Genomic DNA, 23,100 nt, shown 5'->3' on the forward strand with positions numbered 1-23,100 from the left:
ACCACCTTAGGCACGTGGGCACGCGAATTTTGAAAAATTCCACGTGCTCTTCAAAGCCACGTGCTTCTTTTGACATCAGTCAGTGGCCATCCCTAAATAAGAGAGCATCATGCTGACATCCTGACGAGGCAAAATCTACACGGCTACCACCTTAGGCACGTGGTAGTGGGTAATTTGAAAAATTCCATGTGCTTTTTTTGACGGCTGTCAGCGCCCATCTTTAAACAAGAGACGAACGCAAACTTCAGTGCATACCCGATGCCTGCCATCTTGAAGGGACTATCCTTAGTTTTACGGCAAGACGCCCTTCCCGACTCCAATTGCACAAGATGGCGGCTATACACAGCTCCTTATGAGACGGCTTAAGGGCGCTTGCGCAAGGTGGCGGTTGCTCTTATAGAGAAAGCTGGCTGAAGGGGCCTACTGCACAAGATGGCGGCTGCTCTAATGAAGAAAGCTAGCCTAGAAGCTACTGCGCAAGATGGCGGCTGCTCTTATGGAGAAAACTGGCTGAGTGCACAAGATAGCACGTGGTAGCAGGCAATACACGAAAAGTACAACTTCAGTGATTTGCCTAGTGCGAAAATCAAAAACACATAGTGCACATATCGCGTAGCTAACTCGTTCAGTAAACGATAATTTACATAGTCTGCTCTGTGTTATAAGGGCAAATCGGAACAGTACTCTGAGTTTCTGCTACTGCTTGCGAAAACGTAAAGGGAAGTGATATGACAACTGTTCGTGCATACTCAAGTAAGACACTCACATGATATACATCCCGGTAACTTAACGTCCTGTTACTTGATAGACCTTAGGCGTTAGGAAGGGCATCTGGCCGTAAGACAAGTTCTTGTAATTACATCTTAGCATTGATGCTGTAAAGGTGGAAAGGGCTAGAAGCGGCCGTCGCGTTAATTAAGGCACAGCCCCCGGCATTTGCCTGGTGTAAAATTAGGAAACTATTTTCAGGACTGACGACAGCGTAGTTCGAACCCGCTGGCTGCAGCTCAGTACGCTTCTTCTAAAACAGTCTGACACCGAGGTTAGCCGGTTCAGAATATTAGCCGGCAGGATAAGGGAGGTGGTAGTGTACAATTTCCAATGACTAGATTGCGTGCCAAAAGCCTCATTAATACTCCGCACTGCTTATATAGAGTGAGGCTGTATAACGCTGTTGATGGTGATTCATCCGTCGGATGGAAGTAGACATGCTTCAGCTTGAAATATTCCTTGTTTCTTGAGCGGCTAAAACTTTGGCACACAAAGCAAGGCAGGAACACGTCGTCGAGATAGTTCTGACCTAGGTAGGAATAGAACTCGGGGACCTGTATCAGACATGTTAGGGCTAGCAGAAGAATCTCCGGGAGGAGTATCTCTTGCTAGGTAAATCGCGATTACTGGCAGTTGCTTAGGTTCCATCACAAACTAGCTTTATCTCCTAAGATGTAATGTTAAGAATCAAACCCACAACTTCAGGCTAAAGGTCAGATAAGTAAAGCGCAATGTCAGGACCCAGTCATAGCTCTAAGGTCGCCTAGGAGCCTCTCTCTTTTACAGCAGGCAGAGGATACTGTAGGATGTATTTCTACTTACAGGGGATGTGTTTGTGATCTCTTACCTAGTTCTACAAAAGGAACGTTGTTTTATTTTTACTGTATTCGCTGGGAGTTAGTGAATATTTTTAGAGTGAGCATCGAGCAAAGACAAGCTGCTTGAACTTGTGCGGTCTGGCGAGCTTATCATTGTAATGTCGCACACACAGCACTTTTCGCCCAGTACAAAGTACATCGCTCGCAACTGTATCTTAAGAAAATACCCAACAGTAGCTCAATCAGTTGTAACAAGTTCAGTCTAATAATACGTCAGCCTCGTAGTCACAAAGCCCTAGAGACTCATACTAAGCGCCTAGCTCAGAGCGCGAGGGTCGCTCCCAAGTTAACAGGCAAGGGATATCGTAGGTGTTGTTAAGAGCTCTAGATCCTCTCTTAGACGCCTCGTTTGATTTTACAGGACTAAGCGCCTAGGTCAATGCCCTACGGTCGCTCCCAAGTTAACAGGCAAGGGATACCGAAGATGTTGTTAAGAGCCCCTAGATCCTCTCTTAGACGCCTCGTTTGATTCTACAGGACTAAGCGCCCAGCTCTCAGGGCCCGAGGGTCGCTCCCAAGTTAACAGGCAGGGAATACCGTCGGCCGGCTCTCACTCTCTAGCCCTCTTGAGAGGAGCAGCTAGCGGGAGGCCCTTAGTCTACTGTTCACCCTGAAGGCCTGTGCTTAAGTAGCTTTAGTAGTTTTTGACTAGACATAGTACCGACCATTTCTTTTTTAGAAGTAGCAGTGTTAGATTAACTTTTGTTACGACTGTACTGTACTGTTCCCTACAACAAGCCCAGTTCTCTCTGTGTAAGACGCAAGTGGCAGTGTGTGTATATAAACGAATAACCAATTTACTCAACTCTCTTACTTTGATTGAAGCTCATCATCGTCTGCTGTCTACATTATTCCACTGAGATCTGCTCGTGTCGTCATTCCTGTTTTCTTCGTCCGAATTCGCAGTTTGCTGTATATCTACATTAAACGTGCACATATTAACGTATGTTTCGATGTTTTTTTCAATCCCATAAGTTTATTTTTTCCTATGCTATCCTTCAAGCTGTAAACATACATTAATTTTTTTCTAGGTACAACAAGAATTATCGTTGTCGTCATTCCTGTTTTCTTCATCCCAGTCGAAGTTTGCTGTCTTCGTCTACACTGAACGTGCACATCTTAAGGTATGTTTCGATATTTTTATCGATCTCACATATTTAAATTTGAAAAACAATCTAAAAATAGTATTTCGCTTTTTTGTAGAAAAACCGAACGGATTAACCAGGCGGCTCAGCAATCTTTAACTAAGTCAGCGATTTAAAGTGATTTGGTGATTTGGTGAAAGTATTTTGCGTCTCTGTGACGACTTTCAAGTATTTCTACACAGTGAGCTAACCGATTTAGAAATAGAACAACTAAATCAGCGATCTATTTGTCATATCTTGTGTGTCATTAGTTTTGTTGGTGAGTAATTATGACAATGAATTGGGAAAATACACATACATGTTTTTCATTGCGTATTCTAAGCGGTATTATACGAAATTCATAAAATATTTTAGATCCAAATTTTGTTTACTCTCTTGCTATAATGTTTTCGAAGAAAAAGTCATTTCTTTGCTGTCTATGCATACGGTGCTCAAACTAAACGCTAGCCTTGCTTCTTCCTTCATTATTTTCAAAGATAATCAGGAAATTCATGAAACATTTTACATTTCTTCTAAAATAACGAAACTCTTATGTTCAGACAATATTTTCGTTTGGTGTCGCAAACACATCGTCGACACATTGCTGGCTAATTTCAAAACTTTGAAGAAGGAGCAATTAATAAAGCACTCAAAAGTATTTTCCATCTTCAAATTAATCTGAGCAAAATCGACCCCTTGAATTCAGGTAGGTGTCACATTCATCTTCCTCGAGCAGTGATAACGATGGTACATTGCTATGACATTAAAACACGTCATCATTCAAAAACTTTTCGGTATAAGGATATGTTTATTCAGTTGCAACAGTCATTATATTTTGAATGTGTTTCTTTTCCTATGGATTTAGCAAACATTTCTACGTTTGAAAAAACAACCCGAATTTTTCCTTTTGTGTATACGGTGTTGACAGAGACCGTATTGTAGGGCCACCTTACTCCGCTTGTTCTCCCAAACAACATCATCTTCATCTTTTATAAGTTTACAATAAAAGCACAAGCCACTACTGCTTTATATCCAATCGTTCCCATCTGTTAAACTCTCAACTTTCACCACACAAACAAAGATATATATGACCGATATTTGCACTACTTTTCCACAGAAATCATCTTAGCTACACATGTAAATGATTATGCAACACATCTTGCCGTAAAAATTGTTCTTCCAAGCACAGAAAATGCAGAAATGAAGTGTGAGAATTATTATCGGCAGAAAACTGTTCCTTTAACTGTTTATGCAGATTTCGAATCTTTTACTGTACCTTTTGATTGCTGCCAACCACACATAAGCGAACCCTACACGGATTACGTGCAAAAGCACACTCCGTTTTCAGTAGCTGCAACACCCACTTTATAATTGAATGACGTGCGTCATAGGGACGTGTGCACACAAGACCAATATTGAAAGATCAATAACTCATAACAAATCAGAATAAAAACACAACAAACAAGGAAGAGTACTGGAACCAATCCAAAATGGAACGAGAGAGGAGTGGATCAAGGGACTACGGGACAAAGCAACATCAAAATGACACCAAAATTTTCATAAAATAAAAATAAAAATATAATTAATAAATAATAGTTACCATTATACATCAAATTTTAAGAAAATTAAACAACTCGGTGGAAGCATTAAACTTGCAAAAAAACACAGCATTAAGAAGTAAAATGAAAATTCACGTAAATCAAATAAAATTTCTAATAAATAGTACCTTTCTGCTCCCAATATATATATATATATATATATATATTGATGCATCACCTTAACTTAATAATTATTATTAATATACACATGTCTGAAGTCTGTTAATATTAAATTAATTAAAAATTTAATACAGAAAAGGGAAACTTTTGAATTGAAAATCGAGATCTTTTGACAGCACCCCAGTGGAAAATAAGACCCCACCAAACCATATAATAATGAAGAAACCCGACATATCACCATTAACACAGAACACGGCAAATACAGACATAATGTCCCCACAGAAAATACGGCCAGAAAATAAACATACGACCAAATAAAATCAAAATTTAAGACCACAACGTCATGTTAAGGAGAGACAATAAATAAAAATACCGACACATAATTTACAGGGTAGAATCAGTTCACATAACGTCACCGTGAACCAAAAAAAAATTGCAGTTTTAGAAGGAAACAGTCATATTAATATTCACGGAGCAATCCACACGATGCACTTATCGCGCCGGCGACAATTCACAATCTCCCCACTAATGACAACAATAAGTTACGTAACCGTCAGGCCAGAACAGATAACACAACAACACAAATCAGGAGCGATAAGATAAGGACCAGACTCCATATCTTTCGCACTCGGGTTGTCTAAGCCCTCGATTAAAATGAAAATGTTACAATGGCATTGTTGACAAACGTTAACGTAAATGCGGGTTTACTAAAATAATTAGAACAAGGATCTCATTAAAAGCCCGCAATAGGGATGAAAATAAACTCATTAAGCCTAAATAAAAGTTCTCAGAGAGAGAAAAACACATTTTCAAATTGACGATAATAATAATAGTAATAATAATAATAATAATAATAATAATAATAATAACTTAAAATAGAAACTAGTGTACGCGTAGTGTTAGTTCGAACACGGGCCAATGAAATGCCAAAACACACGGAAAGATATACCGAGAATTTAGATGAGAATAGCGACCAAGATCATACGTAGGAACGTGTAACCACACACACCACGACAGCAAAATTTAAAATAATTCACCAAAGAAACGGCACACGCAACAAACCATGGCCATAATCACTCGCAAAATACGGAAACAAATAAACCCAAGGGAAAATCAACTTTTCAATCAAGGCGGAGGAGAATTTAGAAATTATCTAGGCAATAATGGCCAACTACGTTACAAACACAGAACACACTGAAACATGACACCTTACCATCAAACTAAGATATATACTAAAATCACAAAGGACACACGCACGATCATATAACAGACTTACACAGAATTTGAGCACAAGGAAATGATAACGGCGTACATACCTTAATCCATGTATGCCTAGGTAAGGCAACTATCACTACAACTCACCAGTAAGAAATAAACTAAAGATATTCACATACTTACAACCACATATTTACACAAAATTACAGTAGAACTAATTTACACCTTAACAAAAATATAATTCTCCAGATGGGAATACATAGTTTTTGCAGCGGGAACGTAAGCCATGTTCTAGACAGCGTCTTCTCTCCAAACCTTCAAAAACAGAATGAACCACTTCCGAGTTCCCCGCTAGGAGCGACACGGAATAGACCGGATACTCGCCCTGGTGGTCAATGTCAAAACACACACTGCAGTAGCAAATGTAGTCTCATAGATGGCGTAAGAGTACGTGTAGCTGTCCGCAGTGCAATTACGCTCTTAGAAATAATAACACACAGTATAACTGTGTGACGAAAGGTTCACTTATCTTGGAATAGACAGAGTAGATGACCAGTAGGCCAAGCGTAGAAGGTCCTAAGGCACAATTTCTCAGTCCACGAGATACGAAGTTTTTATTAATTCAATACTTCAAATATAGTAGAATTCCAGTCTCATATAATCGTGGTATATCACAGCTCCGTGCAATAACTAGGCCGTGAACACGAGATCCATGGTGGAATGAAATAATTCACCAAAATTACCAGTGCCGATGAGAGGCACAATTTAAATATATCCCTCATAGACAGTTGATTGTCAAAGTATATGGCATAACTAGCGTATTTGTTAAATAGCGTTACATAGCTTACAAAGTCGTTTGTTCCTACGATGCATCTCTATCCTTTGTTAAGATGCATCGAGGCGAAAACTGTATAGCATGGTTGTTAAAATAATTAGAACAATTAGCACAACGCGTTCATACGCTTATTTTGTAACCAGTGCCAATTCAAATGACATTGGATGAGATGATTTTGCAGGCTGAAACTGATGAATGTCACATCTGTAAACAGCCGATTATTTTCCCACAGATTAAGGTTAGAGATCACCGTCACTTTACCGGGAAATATTGCGGACCTGCATATAATTCGTGCAAACCTTCATATCGTGTACCTAAATTTATTCCATGATTTTTCCATAACTTGTCAGGCTACGACAGTCACTTCATCGTTCGTGAATTTGCACAATTAAATTGTACAAAGTTCACTCTGATTGCGCAAAAACCTGAACGCTTTATTTCATTCAGTTATCGTGTAGATGATATTAGCATTCGCTTCCTAGATTCATATAAATATATGAACTTTTCACTTCATACACTTGTATATGTGCTTTCCAGCGACGACTTGAAATACATTCGAGAGTATTTTCCAGATTCTGAGCAATTTAAACTTTGTATACGGAAAGGTGTTCTGAACCTATGACTATATTGAGAGCTTTCAAACATTAGAAGAAACTCAATTACCTCCTCAGTCTGCATTTACAAGTGTGTTAAGTGAATGTAGTACGCCGTCACTCAGCTCATCGTCCTACGATAAGCACACGGTATCTATTTCTGATGAAGACTATTTGCATGCCTGCCGAGGATGGTCAACGATCCATCTACAGACCTTAACTTGTATTTGAAGGTAGATACACTTTCACTCTGTGATGTGTTTGAAAAGTTTCATAAAATGTGTTTATCTATTTACGGATTAGATCCTTGCTATTACTACACATCACCCGGTCTGTCGTAGGATGCGATGCTCAAGTGTACTCTTATTGAACTTGATCTTCTAACGGATGTCGACATACTTTTGTTATTTGAATGCGGCATTCGCGGCGGACTAGTTTCGCATGTCAACAGGCATGCGATCGCGAATAATCCCTTCCTCTACAACTATAATTCAGAGAATGAAGATACTTATTCGATGTATTTCGATGTCAATAATCTGTATGGGTAGGCCATGTCACAGCCGTTATCTTGTAAAGATTTTGTACGGCTAACAGGAACTGAAATTCAACATTTTGATGTTTTTGAGGCTGTTAAAGATCCTCATCGCGGCTACGTGCTAGAAGCGTCTCTTGTATACCCTTCTCATCTGCGCGATTCACATTCCGACCTTCCTTTTTGTGTTGAAACAATGATTTAACCTAATGATGCATCATAACATACTAAACTGCTTACTACTCTTTTTCCAAAAAAGCGTTATATTATTATCATACAATGTATTGTTCAATGTCTCGAATACGGCTTACAGTTAGAGTGTATTCATCGAATCGTTTCGTTCATGCAGGAAGCATGGCTTAAGCCGTATATAGATTTAAATACTGAACATCGTCAACGTGCTACAACATTTGAGAGTACGTTTTTCAGACTAATGAATAACTCGATCTATGGCAAAAGCATGGAAAATGTAAGCAAACATCGTGACATTCATTTAATTAATCAGTGGGATGGCCGCAAGTACATATCAAAACCAAATTTCAAAGCCTATCATGTTATTTGATCGTGACCTTATTTCTGTCGAAATGATCGCCTATGCCAAGCCAATTTATTTAGGAATGGCTGTCATTGATTTTTCAAAATTAAAAATGTACGATTTTCATTATGGATTTGCAAAGCAACGGTTTTCTGATCTTACACTTTTGTATATGGATATAGATAATTTAATTTATCATATTCGGAAAACGGACGTCTACGATATGATGCGAAACCATTCTCAATACTTTGACACTTCTTCCTTTACACTTAGTAATCCATTCGAATCTTTCCATACGAAAGATGAATGCGGCATGAATATCATGACTGAGTTTATTGGTTTAGCACCAAAAATTTATGTCTATAACACTCAAAATGCACAGTCTGTTAAAAAATTAAAAGGCGTACGTTCAAGCGTCGTTAGCCGTTTACACCTTCAACGCTATCGTCATATACTCACCTCTAGAAATGAAGCTTTTTGTACGCAAAAAAAGGATTCAATCACGCAAACATCATGTGTATACGATCGAACAAAATAAATGTTCATTGCCTCCTTTCGATCACAAACGTGTATGGGATAGGATTCCCTTACCAGTGTTCCATGGGAGTACAGCAACAACTTGTAAGACGGGGACAAATGCATAATCATTTAAGAAGTTAGAAGTACACCAACATTTTCAGTCAGGATAAAACTTGTACATACAAGAATTGCAATATCAATTAAGAAGGGAGAGGTACACGAACATTTTAAGATGCACATATATGAAGCAGAAATGACTACAGCAAATGATTCAAGATAAAACTTGAACATACAAGATGCAATAAATAATGTTGAATTAGCATATCCTTTTATTTTAGGTTATGTACTCCTTTGATGTGTATTACCTCCTCCTCCTTCCGCTCCCTCTTCTTCTTTGTAAGATAAAGTTTTGTTTGTTTGCTTAAATACTACATCACTCGAGGAAGAATAGACTGTTACATTTTAAAGTAAGTATGTCAAGAAAGTAGGTGTTTGTGTGTTCGGCTTCGTAAGTATGTCAAGGTCTAAGAGAACAGTATATTGAGAACAGCAGCACAGCAAGTATGTTAAAAAGGCAATTTTTTAATCTATCTACAAACGTATCTCTCTGAACAGTGTTCTGTTCTTCGATTCTAGTGTTGTTTTTTTAAATACATCTACAAAACTATCTCTTGCAAAGCAGTAAACAGTGTTCTGAACACATGTTGAAGGTAACGACATCGACTATAATATGCGATTCTAGTCTTGATATGTTTTAATCACTTATTTAGTGTTCTGAACACTTGTTGTAGGCAACAGAAGCTTCGTAAGTATGTGAACAAAGTCTTAGTGTGTTGAAAACAGCATCTTGGTAAAAAAACTGCGTTCTCTAAGATAATAGTATGTTGAGAAGGGCAGCTCAGTAAGTATGTTGAGAAGTGCACCTTGCTAGAAGATGGTAGTGTGTCGACAAGTAGCAGTGTTGTGTAATACCATTACACGCAGGAACATATTTATGGAAGTCTTACAATTGGTTTGCACTGAATTTAATATTAGAAACACTTCTTTATACAGCTCACGTCACTTTAAAAAAATATAGCAGCCATTACTCGCTTCCACTGTTTTTTCCTTTTGTCCAGCATGTGGCACTGCCAGCAAATGGCTGACAGTATTGACAGTAAAGCCTGATGCAACATACTCCCACCTTGAGTAGCAGAAGGCTACTCAACAATACCAAAAAATACAAGCCTGCTGCTTACAAATCAAGTCTGTCAGGAACTCTCACCGCTCGACCACATCGAGTAACAACTGGAGCACCACTGTTGTCATCCTTTGGTACACCTGAAGAATCACCGTTTCTAGAGAGCACAATAGGGTCATCAGCAGACACTTCCAAGGGATAAATCCTTTGTATTGGACGTAATAACTCGCCATGACCAGTTCTGATCTTCACTGTTCGGACGACACCATCCTTACCTGGTATAACTTCAACTATGTATCCCAATGGCCAGTCTATACGCTTGAGATTGTCACACCCAATCAACACAACGTCCCCCACAGCTACAGTACGGGTTCCCTCTTTTTCACGATGCAACACTAACTGCCCCAAAAATTCACTTCTGAATCTTTTCCTCAAATCCCTTTTCAAAGTTTGTCGGTACCTATACCTCCTTTTGAGGCTCTGAGTGTCTATCGTATCGAGATCAGGAACACCAATCTCCCTTATATCTTGCAGGAATAAAGAAGGGGAGAGAGGCACTAGCTCAGAACCTTCTTCCATGACATAAATCAAAGGTCGAGAATTCATCAAACTCTCACAATCACATAATGTAGTCATCATCTCCTCGTAAGTAAGACATGACCTACCCAATATCCTCTTCAATAAATCTTTGAGGAGGCACATCAAGCGCTCCCACCATCCACCCCACCAAGGTGCACTGGGGGGATTAAAACGCCATTCAATACACCTAACAGTGCTGTACTTAGATATATCCTCCCAGTTCAGAGTTCGAAGCAAATTAGAAGCCCCAGTAAAGTTCGTCCCATTGTCACTGTAAGTAACAGAACATCTTCCTCTGCGAGCCACAAATCGACGGAGTGCTTGCAAGAATGCTTCTGTCCAGACTGATGATACCAATTCCAGATGGACAGCCCTAAGTAAAGAGCCACACCCACATTTTAATCCCACCTTGTAGATATAAGGGCCCGGTTAAATCCAGTCCAACAATCTCGAACACGGCAGCATCCCGTACTCGACTGGATGGAAGTGGAGGTGAAATAACTTCAAGATGTCTTTCACTGTGTCTCTTGCATATGACGCACTTGGACAAAATCGACCTGATAGCTTTCCGACCGTTTAAAATCCAATAGCGTTCCCTGAGGTTATTTAGCAGCATTTGCAATCCTACATGTCCTTGTATCTTGTGTTCCGTCATGATTAACCTCTTCACTACCACGTGTTGTGATGGAAGTACTGCAGGCTGACGAAAGTCTTCATGGTCATCTCGGTAGGTGATCTTAGTTTTCAGCCTAATTATTCCTTCATGGTCTTGAAACACTCTGAGCGTTCGCAGTCTGTCGTCCCTTAATCCAGAAAAGGAGTCCTCTTGAATAAACCGAACAACTCTTCTTTCTGCAGTGGCATACTCTTCCACAGTTAATTCACTTCTCTGACGCAGATCTGTAGGTAAGCAGTTATTACGTATAAACCTTAGCAACCACCCCAACATGCGGACAATTCTTATAAAATTAGAGAAGTATTTGAAATACCAGTCCTTTTGGTCCTCTGAAAGCAAACAGTTAACATTCACAACAGCTGGAGATCTAACCTTTTCCATGTTGATCTCATCTTCTTTGGGATCATCATTGCGAGCAAACCACTTTCCTGGTGATTCCTTCAACCATGCAGGTCCCTCCCACCATCTAGAAGCAACTAATTGTTTAGCTTTGCAGCCCCTGGAAGGTAAATCTGCAGGGTTATGTTCCCCTGGGACATACTTGCAAGATTCAGAGTAAGTGATTTTCCTTATTTCATCAACTCTATTTCTGACAAAGACTGTCCATTTGTCTCCCCTCGTAATCCATTCAATTACTGTAGTAGAATCGCTCCAGAACAAAGTCTTCACCTTTTTCCATCCCAATCCGTCCAGAACTGACTTCGCAAGCCTTGCTCCTATAGTTGCAGCCATAAGCTCCAAACGAGGCATAGAAATCTTCTTTATAGGAGAGACTCTTGTCTTGGCTGCCAACGTTGTCGCTTGTCTCTACCCTGAGGAAAACTACTGTAGCATATGCCTTTTGACTGGCATCACAAAAGGTGTGTAAAGTGCATTCCTCTATATTCACAGGTTCCTGTACCCATCGGGGGATGCCTATTTCTTCTAAATGAGGGAGTTCTTCATACCATGACAGAAATTCTTTCTTGATAGTATCGTCATCTTCTGTATCCCAATCAAATTCCATCTTCCACATTTTCTGCAGGAGCAATTTAGGACACAACATAACAGGGCAACTAAAACCTATAGGGTCAAACACTTTGAGAGAGATCGACAGAATTGTTCTCTTGGTAATGGTGTCAAAAAGAAAATATCTAATCCAAGTCATGTTCACTTTGAGTTCATCACTTTCTCGATTCCACAACAAACCCAGTACTGCAGAATAAGAGTTATCATGAGCACTCTGACAATTGTCACTTGTCCATTCCCAACCCATAAGCTCGAATTTGGCCTTTGCCATGACTTTGACCGATTCTGACATAAATGCATTGAGCTCAGCTTCAGTGTCCATACTAGAAACAACATTATCAACATAAAAACTGTGCAGTAACTTTTCTTTAAGAGAATGATTTGAATCCTCTTCCCTCAATAAGTGGTGTTCGATTACAGATCCTAAGAGGAAAGGACTACACTTTACACCAAAAACCACTCTTGCATGCCGGAATACCCTAACCTCCAGTTTTTCATAACAGTTCCACCATAAAAAACAGAGGAAGTTCCTGTCTTCAGGGTGAATACCAATCTGTAAAAATGCTCTTTTAATATCAGCAACCACTCCTATCTTCTTTTATCTAAATCTTAACAGCACATTTGTGATGAGTTCAATCAGATTTGGACCAGTTTCAAGACATTGATTTAAAGATGGATAACTGCCTAGTTTGGCCGAAGCATCAAAAACAGGTCTGATTCTGGTAGTTGCACTGTTTTCCTTTACAACTGGTCTATGCGGTAAGTAGTGATAACAATGAACACGTTCAGATTCAGGCACTTCTTTTATAATTCCCTCAGCCAACCAATCTTCGAACACTTCATTGTAATCTCGAAAAAGGTCTTCAGATAATTTCTTCCTCATCGAACCTAGTCTCCTTTCAGCAAGATTCAGGTTTGATGGCAAGGCGGGATGCCCCTCAGTCCAAGGTAGCCGAACTTGGTATCGACCTTCTTCTGTGCGATGAACACTTTGGAGGAAATGATCTTTCACTGCAATATCTCGTTCCTTCTTCGTAACTTTCTCGACAGGGTCCGAAATGCGTATTACATCCAACCTCCACAAATCAGTAATACTTGCCTCTTTAATAAACATGGAAGTTACAAGCAAGCCTTCATTTTCTTCACTTCTCTTGGTATTAGGAATCTTTCCCATCAAAGTCCAGCCTAACAATGTCTCTACTGCAACTAAACCACACGACAGCACTTCTCTTCTTCCTGTTAAAAGTTTGCCAGCCACGTCCGCCCCAATAAGTATTTCTATAGGCCCCAAACTTTCCTCATCATCGGTGATATCTATCTTCAATTTCTTTAGCTCGTTCATCCATTCCCCTTCCGTAATATGTGAAATGTCTCCACAGATAACTTCTTAGTCTAAAGCCTCAACGTTACACCGAAATTCATCGTTCAGGTCCCCTACACGCACCCTGTAAACTTTATGTTCATTCCGTTGCGTTGTTACACCACCAAAAAGAGAATGTGAGATGATCTCCTTTCGTAGTGAAGTGTAAATCATCTTTAAAGCCGTCTTTCGCAAAAGTGTATGACTTCTGGGAGCCTGTATCCATTAAAGCACGAACACATTCAGTCTTTTTATCAGATCTTACATTTCCACGAAGAGTTTGTAACAACACCTTGGGCGAAGCGGAAACATTTGCCAATGTGATTTCCTGAGTTGCATTTTCTTCACTGTTGCTAACTGCTTTGGGGACATGTTTTTCTAACAACTGTCTGCACATTAAAACAACATGCTTCCCACCACAAATTATACATTTTATGTTTTTTGCCTTGCAATTCTTTACCATATGCCCTGACTTCAGACACATATAACAACACCCCTTTTCCTTTAACAGTTTCTGTTTACTTTCCACTGACATTTTTCTAGCGGAAAAGCAATCTGCACTGGTATGATGACCCTCACAAAACACACATTTGTCATCCTTACGTTGATTTGATGTTAATAACCCCATAGCTGTAGGAATGTAGTCGTCTGAATCCTTCCCCTTGTGCTTCAGTTTTTCTTTTGCCCCTTCGCACTTTAAGTCAAACCCAGATGTAGCAAGGTTTATTCTCTGTTCACCCTCCACCTCCGACTTCAGGAATTTCATTAACCTCTCCAGACGGTCTTTCGCATTTGTAGCGGAGGTGAATGGAATACTGCGTTGCCAAATTCTTAATAAGTCTCCGGGGAGGCACGATTCAACAAGGGGAAATAACATAGAGGCACACTTGTCCGTTGTGACACCAAGCGATTCTAGTGACCTCAACTGTGTTTCCAACTGATCATAAAGTTGAGACAATGCAATTTTGGATTTGGATTGCGAGGCCTTGTGTAAAACTAACCTCAACAGTTCACGTACATAAACCTCCACAAGAAGATCTTCTTGACCAAAACGAGATTTTAGGCTTTCAATTGCTTTGGTGTAATTTATTCGTGTTGGGGGGAAGCTCTCAACCACCTGCCTAGCACGTGATACTTTTACTGTTGCCTGTATTAAATATTGGAATTTATCCTCCACAGCTATTTCGGGATCTTCATCTATTTTTGAGAACTGACTCCAGAATGGCAACCACTCCTTTAAATCCCCTCCAAAAGTGAGGAATTCTAACTTCGGCAACTTGAATTTCTTGGTTTGTTGATTGCTAGACTTACTAGCAACACTACCTGCTTCATATTCGGGTTGTTGAACCTGTATCCCCGAAATACGCAATTTAAGGTCCAGATACTTTTTCTGATGCTCATCAGCCCCTTCCATTTCCTTGTCAATATCAGCCTCGTCATCGTCTAATAACAAATCGAGCACTTTCGAATCTAGTTCGTTCATAATCGCTATCTTACTTTGTAATAAGGTGGATAATGATTGAAGTTCCGTAATATTAACATTTTCCTCTTCAGTCAAATCACTAACCTGTTTAGCAATTTTCGTAAACGAAGTCCTTGTCGCTCTCCTATGCTTCAGTAATTTATCGAGGCTTCCGCGCTCCGTGTTCCTCGTGGGTACGATGATTTTTCCTTCTTCATGTCGTAAATGCCCTGCTACGGTCGCCACTAAATGTTGTGTAATACCATTACACGCAGGAACATATTTAAGGAAGTCTTACAATTGGTTTGCACTGAATTTAATGTTAGAAACACTTCTTTATACAGCTCACGTCACTTTACAAAAACATAGCGGCCATTACTCGCTTCCACTGTATTTTTTCTTTTGTCCAGCATGTGGCACTGCCAGCAAATGGCTGACAGTATTGACAGCAAAGCCTGATGCAACAAGCAGCTTGCTTGCTTGTCCCGTTAAATTCCGCGCTGTAAAGTTTACTTCTGTCAATATAGAAGTAGGCCATGTGCATGTGGTTAAAGATGACAGCTAACAGATGTCAAACAAAAACATGTATGTGCATAAGGTAGCAACAGTCAGGTTTAGTGTCGTAAATATAGCAGCATGATGTTATCCAGTTTAAGGATAGCCGCTGTCGGCTCTCAAAGAAGCACGTGGCTTTAATGTTGCTACCTTATGCACATACATGTTTTTGTTTGACATCTGTTAGCTGTCATCTTTAACCACATGCACATGGCCTACTTCTATATTGACAGAATATAGCCGCTCTCAAAAGAGCACGTAGCTTGTCAAAAAGCACGTGGCTAAGTTAGTAGCTATAAAGTTTTGTGGCGTAAAAATAGCGGCACGATGCTGTCTTGTATAAAGATGGCCGTTGACAGCTATCAAAAGCACGTGGAATTTCAAATTGCCCGGTACCATGTGCCAAATGTTGCAGACATAAAGTATTAGTCCCGTCAAGATGCCATTACTGTAGTTGCGATTGCCTGTTGTTTGAAGATGGCATCTGTCAAAAATCACGTGGCTTTGTTTACAAACAAGAGCACGTGGCTTTGTTTAAAGATGGTCACTGACAGCTGTAAAAAAGCACGTGGAATTTCAAATTTCCCGCCACCACGTGCCAAGTAGGTAGCCATGAAGTTTAGTGCCGTTAAGATGGCAGCACTGAGGTTAGCGATTGTCTGTTGTTTAAAGATGGCAGCTGTCAGCTGTCAAAAGGCACGTGGCTATGCTTACAACCAAGAGCAACTGGTTTGTTTACAAACAAGAGCATGCGATGATGACGTTACGGGTCAATGACCTTGGCCGGGGCCAAAGACCTCAGGTGCTGACGCAGCGGAAAAAAATGCTGACGACAAGCGTTTGGGAGCCCCTTTGCTCTACTTCTTTAGTCTTACAGCACTACTTTATGCCGTATCTGGAACCTTCTGCAGTGCTACTTAAGGACTGCCTCAATCAAGTTGTACAGGATGCAGCCCTCACTCTCTTCAAGGATCTCACCGTAATCGCTGCCACTTCTCAGTGGCAGTTTTTACGCTGCACTGTCATCCAGGGTGATACTTTGCCGCACGCAGTAGAAGGCGGCATTTCGCTGACATGTATCTTGCTACACCTTGCTCGAGGTTGTTGACCTCGGCTTCACTCGCTTCTTAGAACTGTAGCGTGACACGTCGAGCTCAATTTCGACACTCTTGCAGCTGGCTGGGCCGGCGTTTCTATTCCACTTCGGATTTGTACTAATCGTAGCTTGGACCTTGTATTCTGCACCAAGTTGTGCACCACGAATATTCTATGCAATGTTTTAGCCAGCCATGTAAATTTCTGGAAAATTGAAAATTTTTCAATCGCACTGCAGTGCTGGACTATTTGGTTGCTGGTTTAACATTTGGCAACCTATATTTTTCAATTTATCATCTTCCTGGTGGAGAATTTACTGCTGTTTCGATTCAAGCCTTGTAATCAAATATATAATCTATGTAAATCTATTGGTCATGGAGACCTCTTTAATATCAACTTTGTAATTTTTGATAGCTTTAATGTTTAATGTTCAAACGATAGAGGACATTCAACTGTCTGCCTGGTTGAGACGATATTTCTATGGTGTTCCTTGATGTCAGTACCCATTGACATGCATGGTCGGCCAAACTGTTCCTTACCGCAAGTACATGGAATTCCGTACACCGCAGGCTGCTCTGGTGGGGATAATTTGTCCTTGCTTTTATCTAAACTGTGAGCCGAAACCGATTTTTACACAGTGCTTGCGAAAAATCTTGGAGTTCCGTCTGTGGTGTTGTGAATAGAAGATCACTTCACTTTGTCGCCTTTTAGTAGTCCCTCTGGGATGCAGGACTCTATAAAACTGCACATCGTTGTAAAGATTAACTTTGAACATGCCCGTCTCACTCTCGCGATGAATTTCTAACTACCCTGTTCTTGAGCTGGATAGTGGTGACAATCCGCTATTTGTGTTGCTCTGTGTTTTAAGTCCTGCTAACTACTTTGATGGTTTTAGGAGATGCAGAGGTGCCTGAATTTAGTCCGGGAAGAGTTCTTCTACACACCACGAAGTCTACCGACACGAGGCTGACGTATTTGAGAATCTTGAAATAGCACCGGACTGAGTCAGTATCGAACCTGCCAAGTTGTGGTGAGAAGGCCAGCGCTTCAACCGTCTGAATCACTCAGCCCAGCCTCTAAGGGAACGTGTGATTTTTCTTACTAGAACACGTCCAAGAAAGGAAGGCATCCGTCCGAGTTCGTCTCCATAGGAAACGTAATGTAAGGATGCTGCTGATTTAAGTGGTCTGGAAATTTAGGACCTTCCACCCAGACCACAAATGTATCGTCAACATACCTCCACAAAATCATCGGTTTAACGAACGCCGAAGAAGTAGCCTCCTGCTAAGAATTATTCTTGAAATTACTCACCACCACTTCCCTTAACTACGCCGCCTGCCTCTTCGTACAATTTCCCATCGCACAAGAAGAGCAGGAATTCATCCAGTGGTGAAACAACTCATTAATGTCCTCAGGGAACAGATTCTCAATGAGAGGTATGACCGGGTCAGTCGGGACTTTACTGAACTTGGAGTCCACAGCAGAACTAACGAGAAGTGTATTGGGCAGAGGGGATATGGTTTACAACCTATGAACGTTAAATTGATTTAGCATGTCCTAAATGGGACTGAAGAAATTCCCTTATCTATTTCGCCACAGCATGCGCAGGAAAACGTATCACACTATGGATCTGAGAGTAATGCCCTCTTTATGCATTTTCGGCAGTCCATAAAATCTTGGCGGTACCGTGTCCACCGGAATGAGATGTTTGAAATTAAGGATTGTCTTAAGAACTTCAAAGTGGCGTTGAACACACAGTTGGTAGGGTCACGTGAGCTCAGTCAGTAAACAAGTTCTAACGACATAACCGGGATCTTGTTCTTATACTCGGCAGTGTCCATTACTCTTATCAGCTGAGAGAATTGTCACTTTAGACTCATCTTTGATTTCCTTCAGAGTTCCCCTCTTGATACATTCGACATACGTACCGCAGAAGACCTAATCAGTCTCACACTTTCCCTTCATACATCCTCGGCCTCTTTTTATTGAGAAAGAAGAAGAAAGCGAGGGTACGACTCCCGTAAAGGTTGACCAGCGCAGAATCGCTGTTTGGTGTTCATTTGTCATTGGGAATGTAGGTCAGTTCAATTAGTTAGTGGTACCAACTTGAATTAGTTTCTAGTATGACGTACCAACAACTAAACTTAGTTCCTAATACTACGTAGCACGAAGTACCAACTTGGCCGGGCGATGAAGGGGAGGGCACTGATTGCGATGTTTAATTATGGTATTCCTTTCTTCTTCTTGGGCACTCATTGCGCGCGAGGTTTAATTATACTTTTTCGTTGCTATGGTAATCAACAACTTTCTATTTAAATGGGTGTCGCTGGTTGTAGACACTGCTGCTGATCTCTACCCTCCTCTCCATTAAGGTACGTTCAGTGTCACCATAAATGTTTCTTTTTTCTATATCCTTCTTTATGTGTGTGTATTTTTCCCTGTACCACAGTGTACCGCTATCTCTGAAGCATTTAAACATGCCATTATTTGTGTTTCTTATTGATAATGAATCATGAGTTCCACTATTGCAATCAGTAAGAATAACCCAATCTATGCTTTAAAGTGTGCAATTCCGTAATAACTGTCTCCCTACATTGTTCTCGATACGTTAGGTCCGGCTAGTGACAAAATCATTGCTTTAACCTCCATTTCTTATTATTATCATTACTAACTCATCTGGCTACGTTAGCACCCGGTAGTGACAAAATCATTGGTCTGTGAACAAGCAAACGTTCGAAGCCGCAAAGCGGCTTTAGGCCTCCATGTCTTATTAATAGTAAATCGGAAGTGGCGCTGTCTATGATTTCTAGTGTTCCGAATCGCAATTACTGCTTACCTACGTCTGAACTATTTCAACGTTATGTTATAAATCTTCGGTGTATCTATATAATCATGGCTGGCGGTGGCACGAATAGACTCTGCCATTCCCTGAAGATTTGCCCCATGAAACGTCACTACCATAATTCAAGACAGCGACATATTGTTATGCTTATTTATTTCATTTCGTTACTCTTTGCCATTGCCTCATTCTGTTAGGTCCTTTCATCGCGCGTAAGTTGGCTATAACTTCTCGCTGTCTTGAATTATGGGAACAACATTTCATTGCTCTAATCTTCAACCAATGGCAGAGTCCATTCGCCCACCGTCAGCCATGATTACTATGTTACTTATCCTGGCGAGCCTTCTCGGGAATTATACCAAAGCGAGTACAATCAAAAGTGTTCACGTGCCGAGATAAGATATCATAGCAAACTTGCTAGAATTGAGAACATGATTAAAAAGCTACAAAACATGAATGAAATTTAGGGTGATAGAAATAAGCCAAGTACATGGTAAAATAAAACAGATATTGGCCAGCCACAGTGCATCGCAGTTTGGACACGTTTCCAGTCACAAATAATACAATTTATCAATCCCGTCAACACTTTCCTGAAACAACTGCAGGTCCCCAATATTTTATGGTATGGATTCAGAAGAAAAAGAGGATGAAGGATGCCGTATTCCGATAAATGATGATAGCGGTCTATATGTTTACATAGAAAATTAAAGACTTGACTCGAAAAAGTATTTAAGTGCTAAAAAGTAAACTTTTCAGGAGAAAGGATACACGAGGTTGGGGTCTCTATAATGCCTTGTTTGTGTATTTTAATGCACAATCAGTGTTTTTTGTGCTTAGAACTATTAATACCACCAATAATTTGTATTGAACATAACAAGGATAATTATTATCCCGAACAATACAAAATTGTAGAAATCATGATATTGTGCATCCATGTAATCCGGCATTGCAAATAAGTCTTTTTTCTTTACCATCACTTGCGATATCACCTGTGTATCATTTCTCAAGGCCTCTATGTTCCTGAATTCTGCATATTTTCCCTTCTTGAAGACAGCATCATCCTCCCACTCTTCCATTTCACTGCAGGTCCCCAATTTTTTATGATATGGATGCAGAAAGAGAGGATGGAGGATGTTGTAATCCGATAGATGATGACAGCTGTGTATATGTTTACATAGAAAATTGAAGACTTGACACCGAAAAGGATGTAAGTGCTAAAAAGTAAAAGTAAGTTTATTTAGTTCTAGGCTGTTTTTAATTGATCTGTCTTCCTTAAGTGAAATTTTCTCTTTTAGAATTAGGTTCAGTTGTTTGCTTCAATTGTAACTTGGCGCATCTTTAAAATTTACTATTGGTTTAATGGGACACGGCTCTTTGTGTATTCTTAGTGTGGGGGAGTTTAGGATTTTTGATGGTGAGGCTTTCTTTTTCTTGTTTTGTGAACATGAAGTCTGTTTCCGTGATAGCTTTCTTTATTTGGTTTTGAAATTTATTTGTAGGGTCGCGTTGCAATTCTTGAATACCGTTGTTGTTGATAAATTCTATTGTTTTTTCTATGTATTCGTCTTTCTTCATTATGACTGTTGTGTTACCTTTATCCGCTTTCGTGATGATAAGGTTGTCGTTTTTAATTTTGTTCTTAACTGTTCTCAATGCCGAGTATTGAGTGGCGTAATTCGGTTGTTTCGTGAAATTTTCATGTGCGATTATTTTTAGGGCTTCGTTGGTGGCTACTTTTTTATTATTTCCCTTTGTGGAGAGGGTATTTTGTCGCAAGCAATTTCTACGTCAGTGATGAGCTGTTTTATGTTGTTTTCGTTGTGACGTTCCTGGCAGTTGAATTTGAGACCTTTCTCTAGCAGATTTATTTCATTCTTTGAAAAGGTAGTGTCTGATCTGTTAATTAATCTAGGGTAAAAATTCGCGAGTTTGTTGTGCTTAGCGTTTTTTGGATCTTTCTCTTTAATTATTAGGTTATGTATTTTATTGTCAATGACCTTCTGTTTCCGGATTGCTTCCTTTTTAATGTAATTGTGTAAAACGTTGGAGTAGGACGTCCATTGTGTGTGGTGCCAGAAGTTAATTGGATGCGTAGAATTTGTTTATTGATTTCCTGTTTCTTTATGTACGCGAATCTGATCCATAGTAATTGTGATTGAGATGTTGATATTTTAGCCGAAGTTGTTGTGGGTTTAGCTTTTTTGGGTATGTACTGTGCCCTGCAGGACTCTAAAGTTCCGGCCAGGCGAAAGCCGGTCTCGAACCCAGAGTACAGTAGTGAAAGAACTCTCACAAAACGTGAGCTGGTGCACATAGTCTTACCTGAACACATATCTTCGCTCAGCCGGATAAAAGCGCTCTTCTCAGGGATAACATGGGGATCAATGGGCAACATAAAGATAAACACCAGGATATGTGACTAATCAGGTAAGAATCAGCTAAATTAAAATAAAAAAATATCTAACAGAAAACATCGCTGCATTCAAAGTTTAACAAACAGGGATTTATTACATAAACAGAATCTATTTACAAATATAAGAGCTTTCAAAATGCTTGGGTCAAGATAATGTTGAGCCGATGACAACCAGTTCACCGCCTTCACGAAAACAGCTGTGCTGTAACAAGCATGTTACAATTGTGTAAGTAACGAATTCTAGAAAGACGAATATTTGTAGAAATACACATCTAACAGTAATTCCCATAAAATTTACTATGCCTCGTACCATCGAACCCCGGTGCAAACAAATATCACCACATAATGTACAGTGTCCTGACTCGGTCACGAACCCTAGTCCCATGAAGAGTAAGGCGTATAATATTCATATGCAAACAATATAAAAGAACACAACCAACATATCCAAGAGTGTCAATATCAAACAGGCCAGTGTAAAATTTAACGTAGAGCAAATAGAACATTAAAAAAATCTCTCCCGGCTTTCAAAACATCAAGGTCGTCACTTCCCCTTACCACACTCGACAAGCTGCAGACGGCAATATCACCAAGTTTCAAGACTGTGACGTCAGGCACCACACCCTCACCCTCCGACCACTTCACAAGCGACAGTCCACATTATTTACGAGCTCAGCTGGCTCCAGGCTAAGGAATCTCGCCTTTCAAAACACCTCACGTACTCTTTTAAATACACCTGGGCTATCCGCCCTCATCTCAATATCACCAGCACTATAATAAATCTTACTTCCGCCTCCCATGGGCTCAACCTTGATAATACAAAAACACAAATCACTAAGTGATAGTCACATGGCCATACTAAGGCTTCTCCAATACATCAAATACACTCTCTAACTGTGCTGGGCTTTCTCATATCAATACATACAGTGCATAATGCTCACATCTCTCAAATATTCGGACTCGCTCGCCCTGTCAGTGAAGCTAGATGAATTACGGGTTATATCCTGGTCACAACTATACCGTCTACGTCTGCAGAAACAAATGCCTAAATGCGATACAATAAAAAGTGCCTGCATGTTAGACTAACCTACCATGACCAAGGGAGTTCGACCTGACCCATAAAGACAACACGTACGCTAATATAATACAATCAAAGGAAATATAAACACACCCACAACGAATCTACAAACAATCATCTACCCTAATGTACGGGGTT

General features: G+C 40.1%; 1 long non-coding RNA gene across 1 annotated transcript; it reads left to right on the forward strand.

The window, feature by feature from the left end:
* Positions 1 to 1,858: 1,858 nt before the first annotated feature.
* Positions 1,859 to 3,180, forward strand: LOC137502714 (uncharacterized). Its single transcript, XR_011018841.1, has 3 exons — positions 1,859 to 2,592; positions 2,681 to 2,773; positions 2,853 to 3,180. It is a non-coding gene; the product is annotated as an uncharacterized lncRNA (long non-coding RNA).
* The last annotated feature ends 19,920 nt before the right edge of the window (positions 3,181 to 23,100 follow it).

The sequence above is a fragment of the Anabrus simplex genome, chromosome 11, assembly GCF_040414725.1.
Source record: "Anabrus simplex isolate iqAnaSimp1 chromosome 11, ASM4041472v1, whole genome shotgun sequence".
Lineage (NCBI taxonomy): Eukaryota > Metazoa > Arthropoda > Insecta > Orthoptera > Tettigoniidae > Anabrus > Anabrus simplex.